This window comes from Cavia porcellus, unplaced genomic scaffold (assembly GCF_034190915.1).
Source record: "Cavia porcellus strain 051 isolate PalLab524CR breed Dunkin Hartley unplaced genomic scaffold, mCavPor4.1 scaffold_10, whole genome shotgun sequence".
Classification (NCBI taxonomy): Eukaryota; Metazoa; Chordata; class Mammalia; order Rodentia; family Caviidae; genus Cavia; species Cavia porcellus.
In genome coordinates, this window is record NW_026947493.1 from 86,709,733 (window position 1) to 86,731,573 (window position 21,841).

The 21,841-nt window shown below is 53.5% G+C and overlaps 1 protein-coding gene across 2 annotated transcripts in view; it reads left to right on the plus strand.

Moving 5' to 3' along the window:
- The first annotated feature begins 741 nt into the window (after window positions 1–741).
- Oxr1 (oxidation resistance 1) overlaps window positions 742–21,841 on the plus strand; it is a 300,752-nt gene continuing 279,652 nt past the window's right edge. Inside the window, exons 1-2 of one of the 2 annotated variants that reach the window (XM_023561659.2) lie at window positions 744–882; window positions 4,678–4,786. The gene's annotated coding sequence lies outside the window, so the exon portion shown is untranslated. Of the gene's footprint in view, window positions 883–4,677; window positions 4,787–21,841 lie in introns of both variants that reach the window. The other variant, XM_005008217.4, reaches the window with a different exon arrangement.

Genomic DNA, 21,841 nt, shown 5'->3' on the forward strand with positions numbered 1-21,841 from the left:
GCTCGCTGGACTGTGCAGGTCCTAGCTGCCCCGGCCTTCCTGGTAGTCCTCCCAGGCCTCGTTCTTCGGAGTGGGGTGGACAGTCGGGACATTTTCTTTGCTTCCTAAGTCGCTGGGTCCTGTCCTGGAATACACCCGGAATCCGGGATGATCCGGGCAGTGCCTTCAGAACCTGCGTGCTGCTTCCCATGACTGCTCCTACGGGGTGCAGGCCCGAGAGTCCCGGGGCACAGGTGGCGGCCGGGTCCGCGTGGAGTTAGCCCTCTGGGCGGCCTACCTGCGGCCCGGGACGAGGAGCGCACGGCGAGCACCGAGTCCGGGACCCTCGGGGGGCGCAGGGACCCCGCGTCGCCGCCGGCGTAGGAGGGTCTCCGGCCCGACCACGGCGCCCCCTCCCGGCTGCGCTGAGGCGCGGGGCGCCGGCCCCACGAGGACGGGGACCCACGTCTCAAGGTCACGGCAGTGCCCGCGGCCTCTGCAGGACCTGCGGGGCCGGAGCCGGCCGGGAAGCTCCGGGTGGGGACCCCGGCCCGACACCTCGGCCTCCTTCTCCCTAAACTTTTTCCCGCCGGGTTTGCGGGTCGCAGCTGCTGCCGGCCTCGCGCTGCGGAGCGGCTAGTCGGGGTTCCAGGGTACGCGGCGGATCCGGAACCGAAGTGCCGGGTTTGGGGTCCCGAAGTGGGAGGGGGCGGGAACCAGTGGGCGGGGGTCCCGGTGGGGGCGGGGCCGAGGGCGGGCCCGGGGTGTGGCCCCGGGAGGGCGGGGCGCTTTCTTCCGGCGCCTGCTCCTCCCTCTCATCCCCCGCCCCGCGCGAGCGCAGCGGCCGCGCAGCCGGGGACGCGGACGGGGACGCGCAGTCTGCACCGCGCCGCTCGGGCCTCGGTGAGTGCGGGCAGGGAGATTGGGGGTGTATGGTACCCGGGGTGCCCGGCACTCGAGGGTTCGGGATTGGGGCCTTGCCCGGTACCTGAGGAGCCTCAGCACCCGGAGACCCACGACCAGGAAACACGGGGCCAGGGCCTCGCTTCCTGCCCGGGGACTCAACGCTGGGGGATGCTCAGCACCGGGGATGTCCAGTATCAAGGAGGCGGTACAGGGAGGCTTGTACAGGCGGGACTCGTATCAGGGACTCAGTACTGCGGGGCTCAGTACCCTGGAGGACTTGGCATCCGGTCGGCCAGGAGCTGGGGGACAGGGCGGGGCTGTCCTGCGGACTCGGGTCAGAGACGGGGTCTCCGAGAGGGGTGAGTGCCGCTTCTCCGCCCTGCGCAGACAAGGTGGCCATGGGCCTGGTGGGCAGGTCCTGGACACTCGAGGTTCAGTCCAGGGAGAGTGGCCGCGCCCTCTGCATCCCATGCCCGGGTCCCCGCGCCCCACACCCCAGATGGTCCCCTCCAGGCGATTTAGGGCCGGTTGGAGGCGGGGGATATGGAGCAGTGGCCGGGCTCCCACCTGCAGGACTCACCAAGACCTCGCAGGTGAGGCTCCAGATTGGTGGCAGGAACAGGTCCAGACATCTTCTGCCACCAGGGACCTCAGCCCAGGATGGAGAGAGGAGTGCTGTGTGTCTGGAGCCGAGCCCAGGAGGAGGGAGGGGGTGGGCACTTCGCTGACAGCAAGTCCTATACGGTGACGCCAGAGCTACCTTTGAGACAGGCTTCTCCAGGTGCAGGACAGGAAGCTGGTGCTGGACCCTGGCTATCTGGGGTCTGTGCAGGGCCAGGAGCTCAGCCGGTCGGAGATGTGTGGTGACATCCGGCTGTGGTGACATCGGGTGTCCCACTGCAGGGCCTCAGGTGGAGGGCAGCTGGAACTTCAGGAGTGTGAAGGAGGTACCTCGCAGGGGGACAGGGCCTTCTGGAGGCTGCAGGGCCTCTGACTGTGTGTGACAGCAGCCGGCCCAGTGTCTGGTGAGCCACTGAAATAGAGCCTTTGCGAAATGCCCTCTGCTCTTGGCATCCGGAAGGTGGAAGAATTTGAAGTAAGAGACATTTGCTGCCGTTCTCTGCCTCTGCTACTTTGAGTTCTCGCTAATTCCCACAGAACAGCCACATGTAAAGCACCTGGTTCATCTAGGCAGTGATGTCTCTCACCAGAATGCTGCCGAGGTGAAAGTTCACTTGCATCCTTGCCTGCACTGCTGTGTGGTCTGCAGTCAGCACTGAGCAGGGTGTTACAAAGGGGCAGAGAGGGCCCTGGAGACATGAGGAGATGAAGTGCAGGCTTCATTCATGCAGCGCCAAGTAAGCATCTCACAAGGGAAGCATCTGGCGCTGCGCTGAGGAGCTGCAGAGGCACTGGGCTGGCTCCTGGCTCCCAGAGGATGGCTGATGCATGTGACTGTGCCGGCCCCGAGTGCAGGACAGCACGGGAGAATGCTCTGCTGCCCAGAGATAGAGGCACCAAGGAGCAAAACAGAGCACAGCGAAGCATGGGTTAATGGTCCATGAGCAGAGCAAGAGACAAGAATGCCAGTCACTGTGACAGTCATTTCCTTCTCACTTCCTCTCAGGTTGGGGATAGATTTTTACCTGCAGGCTCAGAACAGAAGTCCTTAGCTGGAGAGATTTTGGGGTGTCACAGCTTTGGGGATGCATCTCTGAGGCTGGACCAGGGTGATACTGTCCACACTGCACAGTGACCTGGATGGCCTGCAGCTGTGGCGCCCCAGAGCAGCCAGGCGGATTTTAGGAACCAGGGTGTGTGGGGCTGACAGCAGGAGACAGGACTGAGACTCCATGTCACCTTCTAATGTTCCTGCCGTGGGTCTACCCTGCACGTCAGGAGGCCTCACGACTAAGAGGCCTTTGCACAACAGCCCCCTGTTCATTGGCTCAGGGAAATTAAAGAGGTTTCCTTCCTGCAGAACTTCTCAACTTTTACACAAACCCCGAACTATGCCAGAAGTTTCTGGGAGAGTTGCGCAAGGGTGAACTGAGCAGAGGTCTCTGTGGAAGCAAACTGATCCCGCTCGGCAGTGCTGTCCTTCACCGAGTGCATTTTTAGACAAGAAATCCCAATTTGTAAAATTAATTTTGTTAAAATGACAGGCAGTAGGTTCTTCTTTTGATGAGGGGTTGACTAGGAGTTGGAGAAACATATCTGTTAGACACCCCGCATTCCAGCTTGCAATCTTAGTGTTTGTGGAACCTCACGGAAAGGTAAGAATCCCATATAATATTCATGCCTTTAGTTTCCATATTGAATCAATAGCATGGCATTCTTGAGACATGAGAAGCCTCTGAGCCTCTGGCACAATGCTTTGCCTAGAAAAGGGACAATGGCTTCCTCTCCTAAATGTAATGGGATCTGAGACTGTCCCAGTGCCACCTGCTGGAACTCAGAGCTCTGATGGGGAAGAGCTTTGTGGGGGTCATGCAAAACTGCCAGAGGCAGTAAAGGGATCTGCAGTCTGGCCCCGCCCTCGGGTCCTGCCCCCTCCCCCCATGGCTCATTGCTTGGTTGGCCTCAGAGTTTTTTCTAGAAGGTTTGTCATCAGGGCTGCTCGTTTCCTCTGTGGTTCTAATAACTTCCCCTGCTCTTGTGGCCTGTAACGTCCCCAGGGCTCCTTTAGAGCAGACGCATACTCCTGCCAGGTCTCTGGAGCACCTGCAGCCTCCTTCTCCTGTGTGTGCAAACACAAACAGCTCTTTCCTGCTCCAGGAGGAGCCAAAGGTTGTGTCTCTCTGGGGAAGAGGCAATGCCAGGTGTGTTTGGGAGGAGCCTTTGATTTCCCTTCCCTGTCCCGGTTGGTTTGCTTCCTTAGGTTCCTTGATCAGTCTCATCCTCTTGCTGTGTGAAAGGCAGCCCCCTCGCTTTGCCAAGGGTGTAGTGCAAGAACCCAGGAAACAGCTGCAGGTGCTGGAGAGGGAACGTATCAAGAAAGCTCAAAAAATGGGACGTGAACCGGTGATGCCCGTGCTTGTTCATTCAGGGAGCTGTTGTAGAACTGGGAGTAGCAGTGTCTGTTCTACATACAGCCACTTGTGCCTTGTACCCAGTTTGCAAAACGGAGTTCATTAGGGTAATAGGTTTTGTGTGTGTCAAAGTCCATTTGTAAAAAGGAACACGAGATGGATATTTATTGAATTAGGAGCAGTCGAGTGGATATGTCCTGATCCTTCAAGAGACTTCAGAGCACAATTAGGGAAAGGCAGAAGGCAGAAGAAGCTGTTCAGGGGAAACAGTTGCCTAGATTTCCATGTGGGGAAGACAAGGAGGGGTAAAAGGGGTTGGGGTCAGGCTGTGTCCGCTTTTTCTTTCTTTGGAATGGTTCTTGGTTTTCTTTGGCATCGGCAGCAGAGGTGGCTTCCTCCTGCACACACCTGCCAAGTGGTTATGCGTCTGTCTGTCCATCCTCTGAGAACCACAGCACGGTTGATGATACCAGATTTCATAGTGGTTCTGTCACACTTTCGAACCCTGACAGGAGAACTTAAAATTTTTTGGTTTATTTTAGATGCTGGGTGTTAAACTTTATAACTAGTGCCTCATTTTCAGAGTTGGGGCTTTTGGAAGGGGACCGAATCATGGGGCTGCTTGTGTTCATCTGTGGATTAGTCCACTGATGAGTTTATGGGGCAGGGTGCTAGTTGCAGTTGGATCCGGGGATGCGATGTGGAAGGGTATGTTCTTGTCACAGGCTCCTCCCTTTTCTCTTTATTTCCTGGACACCAGGACATGCACGGCTTTCCTCCACCAGGCCCTTCCACTGTGCTGCTTTGCCTTGGAGCTGGCCACCCACCAACTGACCCACTGGACCTGTGAACCAAAGTAGACCCATCCTGTAAGTTGCGGGAACCAGGTGTTTTGTGTCAGTATAGGGAAGTAACTAATACACTATTAGTAAGTATACTTTTAATTTTCAGAGTATATTCGAATATATTTATTGAGTGTCTTGCTTTTCTCAGTGTAGAGACAAAATACTCAAAAGGTTTATTTGAGCTCATAGTCTGTAAAGGCGTCTGTTCATAGTTGTCTGATTGCAAAACAGAGGGGCATCGCACGGGAAAGAATAGTTCGTGGCAGGCAGAAGACAGGGAAGCAGCAAAGGGGCACGCACGGAGCAGCAACAGAGCAGTTTCCTTTCTGTCTCCTACAGTCTATCCAGACTCCGCACCCGTAGGGGGTGTAATACTGACACCCGGGGTGGGACACCCTTAGTCCCAGCATCACACCTCTGGAAAGCTCCACCTATGACAGCATGAGGGTTTGGGGGGACATCTAGGGAAAAGCTATGACATGGGTGGGGCATGAAATAATAAGCAGCGAGCCCCTTTTACCTGTGTAAACAAGCTTGGTGCGCTCTCGCGTGCTAGGTCTTGTCCCGGTGGGAGGAGGGGTAATGTGAGAAATGTTTGCAAATGTCCTGTGTGTGTTGTCCTCACCAAATTCAAAAACAATTGCAACAGCCACCACACACACCTAGCAAGATTCTGGAATTTATGCAGTAGCAAAGGTCAAGAGGGTTTCTGTTTGTACGTTTGCTTTCACCTTTTCCTTGTTAAGCACTGACAGTGCCTGCTAAGCAGTGTGGCTGGCTGTGGAGATTTTACTTCTGTCTATAAGTGCTTTTTCAATGTAGGAAGTAAATGGCCTGAAAGGCATCCCAAGGTTTCCAGCCTTCCTTATCGTGCGTCTCTCCTCTCTGTGGAATATGCATCGTGTAGTGTGGTTTGGGGCTCAATCCTGAGTGGAGACGGCTGATTTAATGTTCTCTGTCCTCCTGCCACCGGTCATTGAGCGCACACTGGTACCAGAGCAGTCTGTGTCATGCGAGGACGTGTGTCTTGCTTGCCCTTTGTGACCTCAGCTCCCCAGACCGTGAAGCCTGACTTTAGATTTCAACAGTGCTGTGGGCCACTTGGAAGCCAGCCAGTGTATCTGGAAAAGACAGTGAGCCGAACACTAATGGATCGTGAACAAGGAACCCGGCTCAGGGCCGTGGTGACCACTGTGCAGAAGAGGAATCTGGCTGCCGCCTTTCTATTTTGAGATTCAGATGAGGGTTTTACTTCATGGTGCTTCCATTCGCTCATCTGTAAGGTGGGGTCTGAGCAGGTGCCCGCCCAGGGGAGCAGGAGTCCAGGCAGAAGGGCAGGTGGTCGCTCATAGTTCAGAGGAGACTTGGTGGCAGGCTGAGGGCCTCTTGAATCTGAACTGACCCAAGGATTAAGGACCACGTTCAACCTTGTAGCGGGCATCAGCAGTGCAGGGAGATCAAGGGTGCCTATGGCATGCTAAGACGGTTACTTCTCCCTTATCACCCACGTCTGGTCATAAAAGGTAGAAAGTGTTCGCCTAGATCTTAACATGGTACTGGAGATGGAGATTTGAGGTCAGATTTACCTGGAGGACAAGGGAAATGTCCAGTGGCTTGAGGGCTTCATGACCGTAACTGACCTGGGTCCTGGTGGCTCCTGCCTGGGGACCAGGCCCAAGTCACTCCCTGTTCCTGTTCTGGCTGCCCTTCCTGAGAGCAGCAGGCTGGGGCTGTGAGGTGGCCACTGGAGCTCCTGCGCCTCATGTTTTCAGGTTAGGCTCTGCTAGGGCTTCTCTCCAGACCCCTCCACAGGGGAAAGAACCCCTCTGCAGGTCCCTGCCTGTCCCTGGCTCCATTCTGGTGAAGACCCCTTGCTCCCCACCCACAGCAGCAGCACATGCAGGCCAGTACGTTTTCCCACAGGTGGGAGGCGGCTGCCAGATAACCAGCGAGGAACCACAGAGCACTTGTGGGACTGCCCCTCCTCACCCCTGCCGGAATTACATTTTCATTCCGTATGGTCATGGTTAAAACCTAAGATTTCTTCCTGCCCTGTTAATGAATGTGTCTGTCTAGTGATCGATCAGAATTGTCAAGATCGGATGAAGTGAAAGCACCTGAGGACTCTGCCTTGCGTAGACAGCTTTAAATTTGCAGGGCAGACAGAGTTTATATTTTACTGCAAGTAATTTGTTCAAGGAAAACATGAGTGCATTTTCTTGCATGAGATACTTGGTCATAGGATTACTGTTTTCTGAAAAAGAATCAGAAAGCTGTCATTACGTAAGTTATTATCTAATGCCCAGTGATTTATCCTCGAATCCTGGGCCTTCGCTGGCAGCAGGCCCAGCCTCTGTGCACCGCATGGCCGAGGGAGGGGGCTCCTCGGAGGCGCACAGCAAGCAGCGCCCCGCGTCTGTCAGCGCTGGCAGCCTGCAGAGCATCCTGCAAGGCTCGCTAGTTGGGTCTTTATATATTTTTAAAAATCCGATATCCTCTGGGGAGCTGTTGTAATGAAGCCTCTGAGCTGCAGTCATTTCCAAGATCAAATGTGGCCTTAGTTTTAAGTTAGTGTATTAAAGGACTCGGGGTTTGTCTCCCATCTATTTTTAACTCTTTGTGTAGACTCGCAGGACGGGGTCACAGTTAGCAGAAGAGCCTTGCAGCCATGATAGGTGGCTCAACAAAAATATTTTCTTCTGTTTTCATTCCATCCAAGTGTCTTGGTAACATAAATAAATACAAGCGCCTTATTGTATTTGCAAACATTTCAAATTGGGAAAATAGAATCACGATGTCTTTGCATTTGTAAAGTTAGTGTTCAGGCTGCTGGGAAAGCAAGAGAGTGCTGGGGCACTGTCCACCACCATCCACCACTGTCTCTCCAGGAGGATGCAATCGGAGGGAGAGGGCCGATGTAAAAACGGAGAGGGAAACTGCGGACTCCTGCGGATCTGTCTTTGTCTGTAGACTGACTCTGGGTCTTAATTCTTAAGAGGGTCAAGGAAGTTAGGGGCGCTGTTTATGTAACTGAAGTCTCACTGCAGGGAGAGTTACCTGTCAGATCAGAGTTTGGGGGGCTGTGAGCGGAGGGAGCAGGAAGCCAGGTGAATCTGAAATGGAAAATTCCCGGCCAAGGAAACTCAGACACAGTCTGGCCTGATGGGATACTCAGTGCTTTCTAGAAGAACCTATAAGGAGATGATTGAACAAAGCTCACAGGCCCAGCTGTTGATTGTTCCCCAGATTAAGAGCTCCGGGTTTTCCTAACAAGCACGAGTCATGTTCGATCATGAATGTAATGGGGAAGTTTTTCTTTGGTTTTGCAGTTCATACTTATCTTTGCTGTCCTTAACATGACTGAGAAGCCAGATGTTGTGGTGCATACACCTGTAACACTAGCACTGTGGGAGGCCGAGCCGGGAGGATTGCAAATTCAAGTCCAGCTGGGCAAGTTAGTAATTTAGTGAGACTCTGTCTTACTAAATAACTCCTAAATAAATAAATAAATAAATATGTAAAAGGTAGGGATATAGGTTAGTGCAAAATCCTTGGGTTCACCCCTACTACTGCCAAAAATTAAATAAGTAAGAAGGGTTTGTGGGTTTGGAACACAGTGGTGAGCAGAGCCACTAGACTCGTACATTTTCCATCAGCTTCTTCTTTTGGACCAAAGCACACAGATCTGCAGAAGCAACAATAGACATTGTGCGCAGACCAGCTCTGAGCCGCTCCCTGAGGTCAGCTTAGGAGCATAGGAGGGCGTGAGGGTGCAGCTTCCCGGGGACTTGGAGCTGGACGTCAGGGGAAGGGAAGCACTGGCACCCAGCAGACCTCACACTGCAGCGTCGTCCTTTGCCCTCACCCAGCTGAATTCAAGAAGCCGATTCTGGCTAACTACATGGGTGATGGGGAGTGCTGCGCTGGTAGCGGAGGACTGGACAGGGGCAGCGGAGGCTGGGCCCGCTGCAGGGAAGGACCGGCTCTGCTTGTCCCCATGCTGCCCTGTACTCAGGAGACAGGGTTCAGTGAGGTGGAGATGGGGAGGGACAGAGAGAGATTGAAGGGAAACAGCAGCACGGAGTGGGGGCCCAGGGCTTGGTCTGGTGTTATGCCGGCCGGGGACGCTAGCCACTGTCCACCACCAGAGCACCGTGCCTTGGTAGTACATTTCAGACAGGAAGGGACAACTCCTGTGTGACCTGATGCTGGAGGGATGAGGACAGTTCTGTGTTGACTTTCTACAACTGCCGCAGCAGGGAGACAGAGCAGTAGGCATCTGTCTGTCCTTTCATTGCCCCAGGGCCAGCAGTCTTGGGATGGGACCAGCAGGGCCACCCTCCGGCAGGGGCCTGTGTATGTTTCTTCTGCACCCCTTGGCATCCCTGCTCGAAGGTGCCCTGCCTTGTCTAAGCCCGTGCATCACGGGGCCGAGTGCAGCTGTGCAGGATGAGGGGTTCTGTCCGTGGCTGGCTTGGTGGTCACACCATGGTGTCCATGGACTTACATGTAGTTAAAATGGTAAATGTTACGTGCATTTCCCACAAATGAAAAAAATAAAAAGTGAACCAGAGGAAATTGCATTCAGGTTTCATTTCTCGCAAGCTGAGTGCCTTTCCCAGGGTCGCTCAGGCTCTGGTTCCACATAGGCTCAGGGCTTGACAGGAGCCTGCAGGGCAGGGAGCCGCCCAGGGGGGATCCCTTGGCCCCATGAGGGTGGGGGTGTCTCTCTCCCCTGGGAACAGGCCGCAGGTCCTACCTGCACCCCCAGCAGCTTTGCTCCTGAACAAATGCCATTCGCCCTGGGAGGGAGGGCATGGTCCCCTGCAGAGGGGAGGAAGAGCCAGCCAGGCTTGGGTGACAGGGCCAGGGCCTACCCCAGACACCTGCAGTGGTCCCCACTGTGTGTTCAACTGTCCCAGATGGCAACAAGGACCCCGATGTCTGACAGCTGAGGGACGGGTGGACGCAGTGTCCAGAGGGACAGAGGACAATGGCCAAGCCTGCCGCCTTCCCTGAGCACCTGGGTGCCTGCTGGGAGTTCAGAGAGTCATGCACCTGGGACTGAAGGGGCTCCACGTGGATCGGCTGCTCCGTGGGTAGCAGGGACAGCTCTGGAAGCCACAGTGCTGGGTCACGACTGCCTCAGCCAAGAAGAAGCCTCCATCCGATGGGAGGGGGGCTTCTATCACAAGCACAAACACTGCTCATATAAGCCGCTCTGTGTTTAAGACTCACAGGCTTCCATCAGTAGATGTGTGAGTTTCTCTGCTCTGAAATGCCATCACATTGATTCTGGTTCTTCCAAGTTAAAGGACTTTACAGTCTGACTGATAGCTGTCTAAAATGGGGGGCACTGATCTGTCACGAGCAGATGCAGGTGGGATTCACTCAGTGTGGTCCTGGGGCAGGGAGAGTGTGACCATTTCTTGTTTACTAACCTCCACCCAAAATGTAGCCTTTGTATTATTCTGAAGCAGAGTCAGAGCTACAGCGGCTTTAGTTCTGCTGATGGCTTTAGCACCAATAGAAGTCCCAGAAAATAGCATATCCGGTTACAGTTACTTGCAGATATTGAGAGAAGTTGTTTATGCTCCTTACAACTCTGGAAACATGGATAATATTAGAGCTTGTATGTCAGGAGTCAGTGAAGAGAGGCATGAACTGGGGCAGAGCCATCCTCTCCCAACTGGGCCTTGACTTTCCATGGAAGTTGTCGTCTTTTGTTCCCGGAAGCAGTCCTAGGCCTTGACGGACCCCAGAGTCCTGCGCTCCTGTGCTCTTGTTGGGAACTTCATCCGCACAGGGAGCCTGACCCGTGGGCTAGCTGCTGGTGTGCCCTGTGCCACCCCACGGGAAATGCGGGACAGTGGGATTCAAGCCCTCGGGGTGGAGGACAAGCCTCAGCACCAGTGAGTGCCCCGGTGTGACCAGGTTGCCTTGCCTTGTGGGGTGGGGCTGCTCTCCCACCACCTCTCGCTCATGGCTCGTGGTCTCTGGGCGCTTGCTGGGGCACAGGCAGCCATGAAGGGGAGCTGCCCGGGGCGGGTTGGAATCAGGGATGAGGACCAGTATGGAATCAGAGCCCGTGAGTGGGAGATACCTTCCTCTCACGGTTGGTTTGCTGCCTGGCAGGCTGGGTTTGATTTTAATGGTTGCCTCTCCCTGGCAAGCTCTCCATTCCCCTGCTGGGTTTCATTTAAACTTTCCTTGTTCTGAGGAACACCAGAGGCATCATCTGGGGTCCCCTGGAACCCAGGGTCCCAAGTACTGGGCACCACTTCCCATGAGCTGCATTTACATCAGATTCACACCCGGCCTGGGTCTCACTTCCTAAACATCCCAAAAGGGCCCAGGGCAGGTGCGGCTCCCTGACACAAAGCAGTCTGTTTTGGAGTACACCTCCTGTCTGGCTTCAGTCAGTGGCTTCAGTCGGACCTGGGAAACATGGTGAAGATCTAGGAATTTCCTGAAGGGACTGAAAAGCTCTCGGTGTGTGTTCCAGGAATGCAGATCACACTGAAATCTGCCAAAGCAAAATACATCCTGGCAAAAATATATTTACATGTTTTCAGGGAGGAAGCAGCCGGCTTAGGCTGCCTGGGACTTTGCATTTCTCCCTTGTGTCTTTGGGTGCCTTTGACCAGCATCAGCCTCCACGTGTGCAGCTCTGCCCTGCCTGTGTCTGGGATCTGAGCAGGGCTTAAGCAGTCTTTGAAAAGGGGTTCAGCCAGGGACAAACCCCGCGTGGCCCTGAGCAGGTGGTGTTGTCTGACTGGGGAGCACAGAGGACCCCAGAGGTCACAGCCCAGCAGGGGGACTCCCCAGGGCCAGGGCTCCCTGGGTCCCAGATGCCTGGGGCTGTGGGGATGAGCACGGACAAAGGTGGTGCCTCAGAGGAAGGCAGCACAGGCTCAGGGCTGGGACAAGGTCAGGGTGGCACCCAGAAGGTGGAGCACAATTCAGGGACGACCAGCTAGAGCTTGGGGACCAGGGTGAGGAGTTTGGTTTGGCAACAGCTGTGATGCACTCGATCGGCTTCCCTTTGCCGGTATAGAGGTGTTTGTTGTCTTAGAGAGTGGGCAGGATTAAGAAAGCAGCAGGACGGCCACCACTAGGGAAAGAACAGGCTCTTCCCTTCCAGCGCGGTGGCCTGAGCTGTGGGCCACAGCACATGTGACTGTCACAGACCCTCTGTGCTGGGGAGCAAACTTCCTGGCTCAGGTGAGCGTGAAGTGCTTGTCTCCCAGGGGTGCTAAGCCCAGGACCCTGGGCCCCTGCCCTGTCACCAGGTAGTTTGTATGACGTTTCCATTATGAAAGACTGTTGGGGTCTGTGCCTAGGTTCCCAGTCCTCCAAAGGAATGCATGGCAAAGGCTCAAAGGAATGAGACATGCGGCATGATCTTTAGGGCTCCAGGAGGAGGGAAATCCTCGGCAGAGCTCGTAACTCTGCTAGCCAGCCAGCTGACTGACTCTGGGCAGCCCGTGTTTAATCAGAACAAGCAAGGAGTTGAGTGGAAAACGCAGGAAACCTGAGCAGGATCTTGAGAGGGGTTCAAGGACCCTTCTGAGCACTAGTCAATGCTAATTAAGGAAAACTGTCCAGAAAGTCTCTAGGTGGCCTCAGCTGTGGCCTGTCTTACCCCCCTCGTTCTCAGTTCAGCCATGCCCACGCCACACCATGTATTCAGCTTCAAGGGCTCCAACAGAAGGCTGTTTGCAGGAGCTTCTGTCTTCAAGAAAGAGAAGGCATTAGAAATAGGTAGCTGTTTGGTTGCTATAGTTTACTTCAATTTTCTTACAAAAGGCTAGAAGTATTATTACTCTACCCGCATTGAAATGACTTGCAAACAAAATCCTTTTTAGAGACCGTAATCTCAGGCATGCACGAATTCAGGAATTTTCCACTTGGTTAGCACATATGGGCCCGAGACACTGCTGTGTCCTTGCCCCGTCACCCCACACTCCGAGTTAAGAGTTCTTGCAACCTTTCAGTCATGTGAAAATGGAAATGCAGTTTTTGTTTCATGTATTATTTTGAAATTATAAATTTTTGTCTATAAAGTAATCGAGCAGTTCTGCCTCCTTTTTGATATGAATTACCAAGAGATATTAACTAGTTCCTAGCTTATTACATGATTTTCGTGGAGAGCCATCATCTTTTGTTTTGTTTTTGCTTTTTTTAGACAGGGTCTTGCTGTATGTCCCAGGCTGGCCTCAAACTTGCAGTCCTCCTGCCTCAGCCTTCTGAGTGCTGGAATTACAGTTGTGCACCTCCTCCGTAGCTGGCTCCTTGGTCTGTAACTGTGGATGTTCTGGGGCTCTGGGCATTAGCAAGTGTCCTGCCAGTGCCAGAGCTGTGAGCTAGGATAGTGGGCTCCTCATTGTCGTCCGCTGCTCCTCCCAGTAAGCAGAGGCAGGACCATCCTGCTGACCTTGCAGGGTGGGGACTTTGAGACACTGAGCAGACACAGCAGGCGCCTGGGCAGCTACACAGTGCCATGCTCCTGAATTTGGCACTGCCACACACGTTGTCAACACAAGGCGGCACCGTAGCACCTTGGGCCTGACTTTGCCACAGTCCTGCTTTGCTGAGTCCCCATGCGAATGTGTCTTTGTTCTACACAGCCTGCCTTGCTGGGCACCTTGTCCTGTCATCAGCTCTTCATCCCGCCGTCCAGCTCCTGTTCCTCAGGGCCGCGATGTGACCCCAGCCCCATGCTGTCCCCTCCAGCCCTCGCTGGTAGCGGTGGCTGTGTGACCTCGCTGGTAACAAGCATGGGACCCCGGACCATTGTCAGGTGCTGAGAAGAGGCAGCTGCAGGGACTGTGACCAGAGCCTTGTGGGCACCGCTGTCCCCGGCAACGGAGCTCTGTGGAGTCCAGCCAGTTCTGCAGCCCGCCCCTGCCGAGTGCCCACACCTGAGTGCCGCCCGCCTCTGCTGAACGCTTTCTGCTTCTTTTTAAGCAAGTTTGGGTGAGCACGTGTTTTTCTTCAGAGAAGAAATGGAAATGCGAGGGCTGCTGTCACTGGCTGGAGGCGGCAGCAGGAAGAGGGCGGGCCAGAGATGGCTCTACCTGGTGTGAATCAGGTGCCCAGCCTGCCACTGGAGTCTGGAAGAGCTTGTGAGCCAGCCCAGAGACCCCGGGAACTTTCCCATGCTGTGTCCTTCAAGCAGCTTTGGTACAAACTGCCTGTGTTTGAAAAACAGAACCCCGCATACAGAGCGAGAGACTTGGGGTTACCGTGTATCCCACAAACAAACGTAGATGGGAGTAGCCACCTCCTGCTTGCCGCCCGGCCCTTGGAAATCCATGGTTACACTTCCTTGTTATGTATTTGCTTTTAGCATGAGATGTTCCTGTTATTCAACAAATAAGATATTACAGCCTCGATAATAGCCCCTAGCGCAAATAACAAGATTAGAGAGACAAGCAGTAAAAAATAAAATGCAAATTATCTTGTCCATCTCCTGTTTCTAGGAACTAAGCAAAGAGCCATTCGTGTTCTCACTGGGTCGTTAAATAGACAGAAAAATGAGTCAGGCGTTGTGGATGGGAAGTGCTGTGCGCTGGCTGCAGTTCGGTGGCCTCGGCATCAGCTCCTCGCAGACATCTCAGAGAGGAGCAGCTCAGGACGGTGAGCAACGTGAGCGTAGCAGGGGCCTGGCAAGCCCAGAGTGGAGAGCAGAAACCAACACAGAACCCGCCCCTTCCACCCGAGGATGCTTCCAAGCCCTGGGCACCTAGAACTTCAGACAGCACACGTCCTGCAGGCACCGCGGGTACCTGTGACAAAGCTGAATTCATAAACGTGGCGCAGTAGGAGACCAGCTAGTAACAGTGACTGTCACAGCCATGACAGTCTTGCAACCAAAGTTACGCAGATGTGGGCTCTGCTTATTTCTGGAGTTTTGGATTTCATAGACTTAGACCACAGCTGCCCATGAGGAACTGAATCTAGAAAGCAAAACTGAATCGGATTCTACTCTAAAGTAATTTTGGGGTGGTTTGATTCTTGAGTTTTTCTTGTAGAGAAGCATGAAACAGGTAGACAAGGATTGTTTCTGGCTGAAGGAGGCCGGCGTGCTCATGTCTTCAGCCAGTGCTTGCCCCGTGGCTGCCGGCGAGTGCTAAGAGGGGTTAGAGATAAGCCCCTGAGCTGAAACTGGGGCACCTGGCTAAGCTGAGGCTGACGCTGCCCTGGAATTCAGTGGCTGGAGAACGTTGACTCCCTCTGTGTTGCCTGAGTGGTTCCCACGTGTGCTGGGAAACACCCTGGTGACCTTGCTTCTGTCCTGTGGAGACCAGGCTGCGAGCCCCTGCTTTCCACAGGTGTCAGGTGTGCCAGGGTGTGCACTGTCTGGGTTCCCACCAGACAAGCAAAACAGGCCTGCCCTGCCGGGTGCTTGCGTAGGAGACCATGCCAGTTCCAGTGGGAGCTGCCCAGCAGGAGGACTCCTGAGCCTCATGTGGCAGCTGTGCTCTGGGCCCGCTGTCTTTGTGACAGGAGCAAGAGCCCTGACCTCTGTGGGGGGCTGGGCTGCTGAGCGAACCTTCAGAAGGGGGGTTGCCTCTTGCCCTTTGGTTTGTGTCTCAGTGACTGCTTTCATCACTGAGACCCAGAACCTGACACCCACACCTCTAGGGAGGGGAGGTGGATGTTGGCTCGTGAGCCAGGTCAACTGGCTCCAGGGCAGGGCAGGATGGCAGGCGACTTACTCCTGGCCTGGTGGCAGCAGGCAGAAGGCCACCAAGGGAGGAGGAGGAGAAGCGACCTGGGGGCGTCCAAGTGAGCACCTCTCCTGACCAGGTGGCACTGCCTGGCACTGTGTTTAGCTCTAAATCCCCACAAGACATCATGGCTGGTGATCCAGTCACCAGGGAGGCTTTGGGTGGATGTCTTAGTGTGAAAAGTGACAGCCTGGCCTCAGTCACTGCTCTGGAAGCTGGGGAGCTAGCGGAGCAGAACAGAGCCCTCCTGGCTGCACCACCAGCGGGGCTGCTTCCACTCTTCACAGGAGGTGGCCGGGCCTGCCTGGGAGCCACGGTGGAGCCTCTGATGGATTCTTCCTGGGGAGAGGGCTGAGCTGCAGCTGCTCAGTGTGGAGGCCGCCATGGCTGCAGGAGGGTGCAACAGGTCCCTAGGTGTGAGGACTCAGTGGTGGCACCAGCGGGTGAGGGAGTCTCCTGAAGCTTTGCCAAATTAAAACGAGCTGGGCTTGCGGGAGTCAGGTGGTGACTGTAAACTCAGGAACCCTAGTTGTGGTAAACTCGGGAAGGTCACTGCCAGGAAGCCCAAGCACCCATTCCTGCCACTTGTTCCTGGGGTTCTGGGGCAAGAGAGCTGCCGGTTTAGTGCAGAAGGGTGTGAACCTGCCGGGCACAACATCTGGTCACAGTAGAGGGAAGCACCAGCGGTCTCCTGTAGCCTCACCGGAAGGAGGATCTGCTCATGGTCCAGATAGGAATATCCTCCACATGCATGCGTATGTGCATGCACAACCCAAGTACGCATTTCTGCATCCTGTATTTCAGGTCGCTGCATAAAGTTTTTATTTTGTGTTTTCGTCTGATGATAGGTGATGGGACCTGGTAATTTTTCTTACCTCTTTGGCATCCTTGGGATTCAGATGTGGTTTTTCCACAGATTCTCCTGAAAATCTGAAGACTTGATTGTATTTCACAAACTCACCAGTTACTACCCTGTAATCAGAGATTTCTTAAGGAATCAGAACTGAAGGCTAAAGTGTCCTTTAGTTTTTATTTTTCACCTGAAAGGTTCCTGGGCATCTGCCATGTGGCAGTGAAAGGTTCCTGGTGCCGTTAAAGTGCTGAGCACCGTGGAGGAGGAGGACGAAGACCCAGTGTGGTCCTCCTGGTCCCGGGGGTGAAGTGAACGCTGCTGTCTCCCTGTGGTGACACCCGCCTGTCACAGGGTAGTGCGGCCAAACCTGCCCTCTAGCACAGTCAAGCTTCCTCTTGGAAGTCACAGAGCCGGTGCCTGCAGGTTGCTTGCCAGATGCGTTCTGCTTGTGGAGAGGTTTCACCATGGCATCCATGTCCACGCTGTGTTGTTCTCTGGCTCCTGCGGTTGCCGCAGTCTCCGGCTCTGTGACCAGCTTCTTTTGCACCCCACCTTCTTCTCACTCCCTGTTTGCTTTGAAGCCATCAAAGGTGCTGTCGGTTTCTCCGTCTCTACAGGGTGCTCCCTGCCCGAGCCCTTCCTGTGACCGCTTCTAGTCACAGAGCTGTGGACAGTGACAGTACAGACAGTGATGCCGTCTCTCATATTTACTGGAAAGGGAACCCCTACCTTGTAGTCTGTAGGTATTTTCTCACTGACTCTTTCTGATATTCTGGGAGGAAGTCCATTTCACATAGGAGTAAAGAAAAGTTAGGTGACTTCCCAAGGCCCTTCTCAGTTGCTGCCATGTCTAACAGGAGACGCCCACGGCACCAGCTCTACCACAGCTCTGGGTCTCCTGTTAGCATCCCACAGGGGATTAAGCCAGAGGTGTCCTGTGAGCAGCAGAGAGGTGGGTGCTGACCTTGGACCACATGTGTTCTCCGGGTAGCCTCTGCTCTGTGCATTTTTGTCTTGTGGTCCTTGAAGGCTGGTCATGGCGGAGGCAAGGTCACATGGGGACAGTGTCACCCCAGGCCCACATGTCTAATTCTTTGCTGTGTCGGGCCAAGGGTGCTGCACGCCGATGTATATCACTGTCATCTGGGGCTGGAGTTGGTAGCAGATGCTGTGGTAACATTGGTTTTCCCTTAAAAACCTGCTCCTCCCCTCCCCTCAGGGTGCAGGGGCGCACAGCACTGAACAGTGGCCCCCTGCATGTCAGCCCGGGCCTCTGCAGGAGCTGGTGCCTGGATCCACCTCAAACTTCGCATTGTGGGACCACTGGGTCCCCCTGCAAGCCGCCCCACTCCAGGCTGCTGCACACAGGGAACCCCAATGCACATGCCTGCATTTGTCCCTATCAGAGTCAGAACAAAGTCACTGCAGCCCACGACTGGGAGGACGGTGGGCAGAGACTCTGACCTTGTGACTGTGTTTCTCTTCGGCTGAGTTGTATCACATTGCTTTGGGTCGACCCGTCCGCAGGGGAGGTCGAAGCTGTCACTCCCTAAGCACCCGCCGTTCCCATGCAGGTTTGTGTTTTCACCAATTACAAGACTCAGCGGAAATCTGAATGGCTTTTCACAGACCAACAAATATTTTGTTTAAAACCTCCTTGGGGAAGGGGCAGGGAGAAATCTACAGCAGGAAGGCAGTTCACAGAGAACAGCGAAGATATTTAGTGGACACAGAGGTTTCATGTGAGGGTATCTTGGCCTCGGGTGACCCCCAGCGGATCCAGAATGTTTATAGCCACAGAATGTGGTGACCCGGCTGGACCACAGGGAAGCCCTGCAAAGAAATGTTATCATTCCTTGAGCTCACCAGGAACGACGTGCTCTGCCATCCTCGGCACACTGTTTCTCTGCCTTCTCGAATCAGGTTTGTGGTGGATTATTGGTGCCTGTCAGGGAGAGATGGGGAAATGGGGCTTACCTAGGAATCAGTCACGAGCAGCACAGGACGCCTGTGTTTTCTGCAGTATTTCATAGAATGCAATAGAAGAGTGGAATCAAGGAGAAGGTAATGGAAAGGTGGAGATGCAGAACCGGGAGGATTCAAAGGTGGGAAGTGCCCGTAGGCAGGGTGATCTGAGGTGCTGAATGCTGTTTTTCATTTTTGAAAGCAAAAAACAAAAACCAGGAGAGAATCTATATAGCTCTGACTGTATTCTTCCTTCTTAGCCCTCCTTGGTCATGGAGAAACAAAACACGAGAAAGATTCTGTCTGTGTCTGTCTGTCTATCTGCCTACCTGTCTATGTGTGTGATGTGTGTATGACTATGTTCACACCTAATGACATTTGTGATGTCCTATATGAGGTGTGATAAAAACACCTCATGCTTATGCTTAAATTAAAAACAGTTGTTACGGTAGCAGAGACATTGCCACTCGTCCCCCTCAAAATATATTCACTGGCTTCAAACATACTTGCTTCGTTACTTTCGCTGCTTTCTGAAGCAACTCTGAAATCTTCTTTCCTGTGTCTTTTCCTAGCTGCCTGCATCGTCCTGAGTCAGCTCAAAACATTTGTGGCAATTGTTGGCAAACAAGAACTGGACAGTGCGACCCTGTGCACCTTGTCCACGGATCTGGCACCGTGAGGCTTCTGCTTCTTCCCCAGAGTCAACAGGATGTTTGGTGGACGTTTGGAGTTGGCTCAGGACATGCAGGCAGCCACGACAGTGCCAGGGAAGGCGCTTGTGAAAGAGGATGCCTGAGCTGCTTCAGGAAGTGGCACGAATGATGCAGTTAGCGTGTTCAAAGCAAGGGGTACAATTTTGCAGGGGACTCGTTGCAGTGTGTCTTTTACGTCACTAATTTTTAAAGCTTTACACACCACATACTGTGATCGCAACTTGTATGGACCTGCACAAATGGTGAGCTAGACTAAGTGGGACAAACCAGAGGAAGGCGTGACCTGGATCCCAGGTTACTCCTCCCACGTGCTGGTGCCCTCCCTCATTTCTCCCTGGACCTGGTGGAGCCTGCATGTGGGTGCTTCCTGCCCCACAGCAGGGAGAAAAACACCTCCATAGCTCCCCGAGTGTCTGAGAGCTCCTGCCCGCCAGTGTCGGTTCTCTGAGTGTTATCAGCACAGGATAAGACTGAGGTCCTCTTGCAGATGGCACTGCTGACTGACCAGAGCTTTGCTTTGCCCTTTAACTTCGTCTTCAGCCTCCCCCTCAGTGCTCTAAACCCGCTGCGAGGACCAGCCAGACACCTGGCTGTGTGTTTTCCTGGGCTTCTCTGAGCCCAGAGTCCATCCGTGTCCATCTCCTTGGTTCTGTTTTTGTCATCTGCTTTCGCTGTGTCCCACCTGTAGAGATATTAGTCGGTTTTTCCTTTAATTTCATGACCTACCAGTAACTGGTGTAGAGAGGGTTTTACTTGCTGCCTGTAAGTAAAAGCCACAGTCAGTGCTCAAGAGCAAAACTGGTGCTTCACCCCCCATGAGCAGCTCGAGAGGGAGGGGAAGGGAGGGACAGAGGGCAGGGGAGACTGTCCAAGGGCCTTAGGCATCTGGGAAGCAGAAGGTATTTTTATTTTGTTTTGCATTATTTCCTGTTTTTGAATTGCTTTTCTCATGCATTTTTCCTTTTCATCTCAGATTTTTAAAAACTAAAATCTAGTGTGAATGCCGTTCTCTCGATTTTGGAAGAGCTATTGATATGATTACACAGACTAGTTTAAAAACGTCCAAGATGACTCTCCTTTGGGGACATTTTCTTGATGACTGCTAAATTTCAGTATGAGACCTGAGAGTTGAGACTAGGGAAGTAGATTTCGTTCTGTAAAGTCTAAATCCATAAAGTTACTAATTTTATTTCATTCTTACTCCTCCTTATTTGTTTGGTTTAAAGCTACAGGAGTCTTTTCAAATTTGGTTTCATTAAATGCACACTCACCGTATGACAGCTACTTACCTGAAACAGATGAGAAGCTTTATTTACACAACACATGGGTATTCCCAGCAGCTTTAGATATAATAGTTAAAAGCCGGGACGGGGACTGGGGGTGTTCATCAGTGAGATGGGCCCATGCATGTGGAGCTGTCCGGCAGGAGCCATGCTGAGTAATTCCGAGAAGAGCAGTGTGCCCACACAGGACACAGTGGTCAGTGCCTTGCATTTGACGGACGAAAGAGCCCATACTGTGCAGTTCCCTTTCTATGATTTATCGAACAGCCAAAACTAGTGTGGGTGGCAGGAATGTAAGAAGTGTTGGTTATGGGGTCTGGCCATGACTTTCCGGAGTGAGGGTCACGCACCATATCTGGATTGGTGTGCTGGTTTGACAGGTGTGCGTACTTCCCAGCCAGCCCTTACCCTTGTGCACCTGGCCCCCGTAGGTTCTGTGTGTATTTTCAGAATAGGATGTAGGCATTCGCAAGCTGGCAGTAGGGAGAGGGAAATGACATTCAGCCAGAGGGGGGCACAGACCGCACCATGCGGAGAGGGGGGAGTCGCATTCGTCCCCACCCCGTGTGACAGATGAGGGCTGCTGATCTGTATTTAAATTTCTACGTGTAACAGTGTGATCACTAATAATTAGAAAGAGGTACAATGAATAGCTTGAATTATTGAGGAATCAGCACCTCAAGTTTTATATTGATTAATGTCAGTTGTACATATCAGTGTCGCGCAGTGTGACATTTCAGCAGCTGCATAAGCACACACTGGACAAACCCGGCCTTCCTCGACCCCAGCACCCCTGCACAGCTCTTGGAGTCACTGTCGTACATTCGGGTGGGGTTGTTTTGTTTTTTCTGCAGTTTCAAATGTGCATGAGAGGGAACGTGCAGAAGTCATCTTTCTGTGTCTGCCTTCAGCTATGTCCTCTGGCCCGTCCATTGTGCTGCCAGTGGCAGGCTCTTTCTTTGATGCCTCGGTGTACACACCTGTGTCCTTGGTGCACTCATCCGTTGATGCGCACTCTGGATTCTACCGCCCGTGCACAGCGCCATGATGCACACGGCCTGCGGGGGGCGCTGGTGTGCTGAGTGCGTTCCCTTGGATGATAACTAAGTGGGGCGGGCAGATCGTAGCGGGGATCTGCTTTCACTTTTTGGAGGAGCCGCCTCTGCACAAAGGTGGTGACAGCTCACATTTGGCTCGCATTTCCACTACAGGAAAGTCCCTTTCAGCAGGGTCCTGGGGCGCTCTGGGAAGCCAAGGCAGTGGGGTGGTGAGCTCACGCTCAGCCAGAGCAGCCTTACAACTTGGTGTCAAAATGAAGGATTATAAAGAGGGGTGCTGAGGATACAGTTCAGGGTGACGCTCCTGCTTCAGACAAAAGGAAGAAAGGAGGGGAGGGCGGGAAAAGAAAGAGAAAAGTTCACTTTTCTCCTCATCTGCATCAGCATTTGTTATGTATGTATGTATTCATTTATTTTGGTTTTGTGGTGCTGGGCGCGAAGCCAGAGCCCTGTGCGTTGTGTGCAAGGCGA